Here is a 6,715-nt window from a genome sequence, read left to right on the forward strand (position 1 = left end):
GTAGTTTTGAACACATTAAAAGGAATGGAAATTGGAATAAAAGATTAGCAAAGATCAGCAATTAAAATGTTTTGTTTTTACGAAGAAAGTTCATTTAACAAACGTACACTGTATTTTCTGTCTTATTTTTTGTTTGTATTTATTTAATTAACCATTCATTTTTAAACATTGTGTTTGTGTATTATTGGCCTATTATCATTTTCTTCATAACTAAATTCTCTAAAAGTTTTAGTTAACAAGTTTGCATATTTATCACCCATTGAATGAAGTTAATGTACATGAGAAGTTTGTCGGGTTACTCGTGGGGCACCGTGTATGTTACGAACTCTCTACACCCATCCAACTGATTTAGATGAAATAATATTTCATACATAGATGATAAGAAACAGTTTTTAAAATATTACAGAATCTAAAACTGCACATATTCTCAGTGATCACGAAATCTTAGATGTGCAAGTGATTTTGGGTTACGGTTTTAATATGTTCCAAGTAAGAAAACCCGAACATTTCTTTAACGATTTCACGTTTCATATTCATAAATTTTCGGCTATACCTAGGACCAAAAAAGGATTTTATAAAATACATTAAACTTTCAAATTTTTATTTTAAATATCCTCGGAAATCGCCATAACATTAAGTTTAGTATAAAGATTTACTTCACTTATTAGGTTCTCACTTGTTTTGTTGTTAATAGAAAAATTGAAACCTGAGTAAAAATCGAATAGAAAGTCAAAAAAGTTTATTACAAAATAAATACTAATTTAAAAGTAATTTCAGACAATTTGTTCTATTCTTGAACATTAAGGGCCTATTCTCCTGCCATATGGCCTACTTTCTAGTTTCAGCCCTAAGGAAGTATTAATACTCGTTTTATCTTTATCGTTTGGTAGCTGCATATCTCAAGTAATCCTCACTCTCAGATCGTTATTAAAACTTGAATCAAATATGGATTTACGATAGTAATCTCATTCGATTTCTCCCAACAATTTCTGGCTCCGTGATCTTAACGACACCTCGCTTTGAATCTAAGAGTGACCATTAGGTGACGCCTCTATAGGAAACGGACAAAAATGTAATAAAACAATAAGGCCTCTTTCACACACATCGAATTTGGACGTCCGATATTTTATCGACCGTCCAAATTCCAATAGTGGCGTATAGCAGTAAACGGGAGCTTTCAGACTAGAGACGATCTCTGAACGGCAACGATAAAATGCCGTTTAGCAGCCGTCCACTGCCACTGCAGGACCAACGGCACCGTGCCGTTGCCGTCCTTACAGTGGCGTACGTGTCCATTCGTGCGCTTCCAGACATATCGATATTTTACCGTCCGTCCTCACTCTCTAACTTCTCACTGCGCCTTCTCCCTACACAATCGCTGTTAAACTGTAACTGTGCCCAGCTTGGTTTGTTAATATGGATGGAGAATTTGCTATTGATAATGACGTGCTTATTTCCCTAGTGGAAGCCAAACCAGTGTTGTGGGACAAAAGTTTAGATATTTTTAAAGACAGGAATGCGACCAGAGATGCCTGGAGAGAAGTGTGCTGTGTACTCAATAGTGATTTTGAAGAAATGGAGGTAAAAGAAAAAATATATTCGGTAAGTACACTATTATAAATACTTTATTAATTCTTTTTAACAGCATCTTTAAATATAATTATATTAATCTAGAATAACCTTTTTAAACTAATTAATATAATCGAAATGAAATTCTTGTGATATTATTTAATGGTAACGATAGTTTTAAGGTATACATAAGCTACTAGGTATTTATATTTAAGTTACTAGTAATTGTAAACTGTAATGTTCATCTTTATTATTTATATTTTACTCATTTGCCAGGGAACAGCGCCAATAGTTGTTACAAAGTATTGGCTTAATATGTTTCGATACGTTGTTGGCTTGAAGTCCACCTCGTGTTGTAGCTTCTCTTGGCAAATCCTCCAATCCAGTGATTGTTGTGGTATCCTCTGGTAAATACCCATCCCGATCACGAACAAAGTTGTGAAGAAACGATGCACGCTTTTTATAATGTCAATTGCAAAATCAGGTTCAACGTTTATAGGCCTGTGGAAGATACGCCATTTGTTGCTTAAAATCCCGAAAGCACACTCGACATAACGCCTAGCCCTACACAAACGATAATTAAATATCCTCTTTTCGATTGTTAGATGTGTCCCGCCGAATGGCCGCATCAAATGTTTATGAAGGCCAAATGCCTCATCTCCAACAAAATAGTAGGGAACTTTTGGAGATTCGGTTCCCGATAGGCATTTCTCTTCGGGGTAATGGCAATGAATTTGTAATTACAGATTGCCAAAGAGTGGATTGTTTGAAAATAGAGGGATCGCAATCCTTGCCAAAGCTCCCAACGTTTACATAGACAAATCGGTATTTTGAGTCCGCTACTGCCATTAAAACTACAGAAAAATAGTTTTTGTAATTAAAGTACATGGATCCACTTCTAGTTGGGCAAAATTATGCGAACATGCTTTCCATCGACTGCCCCTAAGCAATGTGGAAAGTTTGCATGCTTCTCAAAAATCAGAAGCAATGGACTCAAATTTCTGTTTGGAAGAGTTCAGGAATACATTCATTCTTCAAAAATGTCCAAATAGCTCCGCATATACTTCTCTCACTATCTCACTTGCAGTAGAGATGCCAATTCTGAAGTAGTAATGTAGATCAGTGAAGGTGCAACCACTTGCAAGATATCTGGGAAAAAAACATTAATAATAAGCTATTTCATTATAACAATTTAGTATAGTAAAACATTGCTTTACTAAAAAGTTTCAAGTATTATTATAGACTGTATAAATCAAATTTGTAATAGTGAATTTAAAAACTAGTAAATTTTTTTTATAACTTGAAGTGCATAAAGTATATAATTTTCAGCTAATATGATCATTTCGTATTTCTCGTCGTTTTTAGTTTTTATGTTTACAAGTTTTCAGCAGATGGGAAAAAGTAACGTTACTGAAATACATAATAAAATTCTGTGTACAATTGTTGTAAATAAATAAATGATAATACACTGAAAAATTAAAATAAATAAAATAATTGACACTTGTGGAGATTTAAAACAATCTTTAAAACATTTAATAGTTCCTTTTATTCAGTCAGCCCCCTAATTATAAAATTGTTGTGTACATTTAATTTTTATTGTTTTAGGAACGGCAGTAACGAAGAGATGGACCAATCTCCGCGATGCCTTTTCGAAATCCAAAAAGAAGCTGAAATGCATTAAGAAAAGTGGGATCTGGAGCACCTACCATAAAAAAAATATGTGTACGCGGACCAAATGCAGTTTTTGGACAAACTGTATCAGTCTAGGAAAGTAACTGAAAGTTTGGAAGACTCTAATGTTAGCAACGATAACGGAGGTGATGAAGTCGAGCAGATTCATCCAGGTTTGCAAGAAACTGAAGAGGTAGTAGGACTAAAGCGAAAATGCAAGAATCCAGCAAGTTCAGGTAGAAAAACGCCGCCGCCCAGATGACGTGGAGTTAAAAATTTTAAAAGCTTTAGAAGAGCCAAAACCAAATGCCCACATGTCGTTCTTCCAAGGACTTTTACCTCATCTTGGTAAGTTTGATGACAATGATGTTCTTGAATTTCAAATGGGTGTGCTGCAAGTGATTTCTAAAATAAATGACAAAAAAGAAGTTCTCAGTTACCACCCCAAGCACCTCCCTACTACCATCCAACCTATACCTTTTTCACAACCTCCATCGTTTTCCCATCCTCCAACGCCTTTTCCTAATCATCCGCCACAGTTATTTGCAAATCAGTTAAATGCAGCATTTTCCCCACCAACAGGTTTATCACCCCGAAAAACAACATTCCCAATACACCTGTTAATCAGCAGGTCAGTTCTTCGATGAAACAGCAACTCAGACGCAACAAAATACTTCACCGTTTTATCATCAATTTTGATAACACTTCAGCATCAGCAACATCTCCAGATAATACCCCTTCGGGGAGCCTTTTCACCATCCCTATCCGTGTGCACCGACTCTATTGGATTGGACTTTTTCTTAGTTTACATTAAAAAATTAAGTTGTTTTGTAACAAGAAATATTTTATGATTTCCTCAATTTAAATATTATTATATTTTGAATTTCCATACACTTCTAATAATACGTTTTTTTTCTATTGCGCAATAAATAGATTATACAATTTTTCTTATTATGTGTTGACTTTTCATGCGCTTCAATTTATTTGTTTGGTTCTTTCTTTAAATGCAATAAATAAATATAATTTTTATTATATACCATGTTAGTTTATATTCCCCCTAATCATTGCGTTACATAGGTTTTACAGGTTGTATAATACTTTTGTTAAACTTTACAGCTAGCAGCTATACAAATTAAAGTTGCTTTTGCGATACAAACTGTGTCATGTACATTAATTGCTAACGTTTCTTAATTTTGCAGTGCCATCTTTAGGACTAATCAAGTTAATTTATAAATTGTACACATGAATTAAATTAACTCTGAAGAGTTCCATTGTAATATCGATGAAACTTCAGCCCTTGACGTACAGTATAAACAGCTTGTAGCTCATAACCAAAGTTTTTTTTTTTAATATCAGATTTTAAATTAATTGAGTTTGACGCATCACATAAAATAAGATTGTTTCATGTCGAAAGCCTTTCTCTTTTCAACTAAAATAAATTTTAAACAAACATTTGTATTATCATTATTAATTAAAGTTTAGCTCTAAAAAGTGGTAGTTAGAATTTTTAATAATTTTTTTACTTACCTTAACGTAATAGCAAGCCTTTCCTGTGTGGGAATACAAATTCCTCATTTTAGTGTTTTTCGTGTTTGATGACATCTTTTAACTTGTCGTGAAGTTCATCAAACGAAAACCGTAGACATTCTAAAGAAATTAAAAAACTTATTTCCATCACGTCGAAGTTCTTCAAAAAGGGTGTGAAAGGTTCCCACCTGTTCCCTTGTTTTATTAATCGGATGTATCCAGCACTTCCGCTTAATCCTACGACGCTTTATACGGCGGTATAGGAACCACATAGCCACAACACGTTTTTTTATTCATTAGAGAGAAGCAATACAACACTCACTACAGCACAACCATATACTCGAATAACTTTCTGAACGGTTAAAAAATCGATGTGTGTGCAAGTGGCACCCAAACGATAAAATATCGTGCCGTTATTTTATCGGACGTCCAAATTCGATGTGTGTGAAAGAGGCCTAATGATAAGTCAGTGGCACCGTGATATATATTGAAAATCTTTAGAAAACAAATGTGGTGATCTTGTTACAGTATTATTGAACTCACAATGTAATGTAAGCGAGTTCTATCAATTCCCACGACCGAATAGCGAGAAATGTTGGTGATATGAAGCGAGTTTTACATGCAATATGGGATTGGATGTATAAAGCAGTGACATTCTTTCCGAGGCTACAGGTCGAGGAATCCAACCTGACATTCCGTACACCACGCAGAAGGAAACCCTTGTTTCCCCGAGGCAACCTTCCCTTCAACCTCTCACTCACATCACAGTAATTTATCTCAGGAATGTCGAGAATCCGTTTTAATCGGTTTTGAGGATCGATCTTTAGTTTTACACTATATTAACAATGCATAACTTCAAAACGCTTGTCTCTATACATAACGTAGCTATGGTGGGAAGGGTTGATTCAATGTGAATGTTGAGTTCAGATTCAGTTCTTCTTCCTCTTAGTGCAGTGACTGGAATCTCTGAAAGCATGACTCCAGACGCTGCACTGGAAGGAAGGTTAACTGGAACTAATCTCAACATTCACAACTTTTATCTCTTGTTTTTGGTTGTAGATTATGGGAGTTTTTATTAATACAATATTATAGTTAATGCCAATTGCAATATATCATGCATATGCAATCGTCATATAACATAAAAATACAGACATTCTTAAATATTTCTTGAAAAACAGTCCATATCCATCAATTGTTAATTTGTTGCTACTATTAAAATACACAGTCGTAGTAATAATTAAATGAGAGTAACAATTTACGTAACAATAAAATTAATGCTCTTACTTAGTTGATATTTTCGAGCATCCACGCAATGTCGAACAAAGGCTCCTTTTTTAATCCTCAACAAAGATAAAAAAAAAAACTACTAAGAATCGCAAAAGTTATGTTTGCGTCTTAGGCATATATTTGAAATAAGAGCTACTCCTCTTACTCTACGACCAAAAGCAAGATAGTAAAATTTGTTGAGGTTTAACATTTTTCTGATAAGACTAAAATAAAGATGGCCGCCAATATAACTAGATTTTGTCAAGCAGAAATCTCTAAAGTATCAACTCGGCACCGCTCATCAAAACAACCGACCATGTTCAATTGCCAATAATTCACTTTCAACAACAAAATTTTTTAGAATTTTATGAATTTAATTTACTCGTAAATAAACAGGACGGTGCTCCACCACATTACAATGTGCTTTTCCGAATCTTTTTAGACTAAACGTTTGCAGACAGATGGATAGGTCGACGTGGTGCTATGATAGTGACCTGACCTTTCGCCTCTGGAATTATTTCTTTTGGGATTTTCTCAAAAGTAAAGTTTATAACACAAAACACGCAAACCTCAATGAATTAAGGACAAAGATAGAAGGTGCTTGCTACCTCATTACACCTGAATGTGAGACACGGTTTTGAATCCTGGCTTTACTTGATCAAGAAGTACATGGTAGTCATTT

The 6,715-nt window shown here is 34.4% G+C and overlaps 1 pseudogene; it reads left to right on the plus strand.

Moving 5' to 3' along the window:
- The first annotated feature begins 1,416 nt into the window (after positions 1-1,416).
- LOC124369653 lies at positions 1,417-5,538 on the plus strand (annotated as a pseudogene).
- The last annotated feature ends 1,177 nt before the right edge of the window (positions 5,539-6,715 follow it).

The sequence above is a fragment of the Homalodisca vitripennis genome, chromosome X (assembly GCF_021130785.1).
Source record: "Homalodisca vitripennis isolate AUS2020 chromosome X, UT_GWSS_2.1, whole genome shotgun sequence".
In the NCBI taxonomy this organism is placed as follows: domain Eukaryota; kingdom Metazoa; phylum Arthropoda; class Insecta; order Hemiptera; family Cicadellidae; genus Homalodisca; species Homalodisca vitripennis.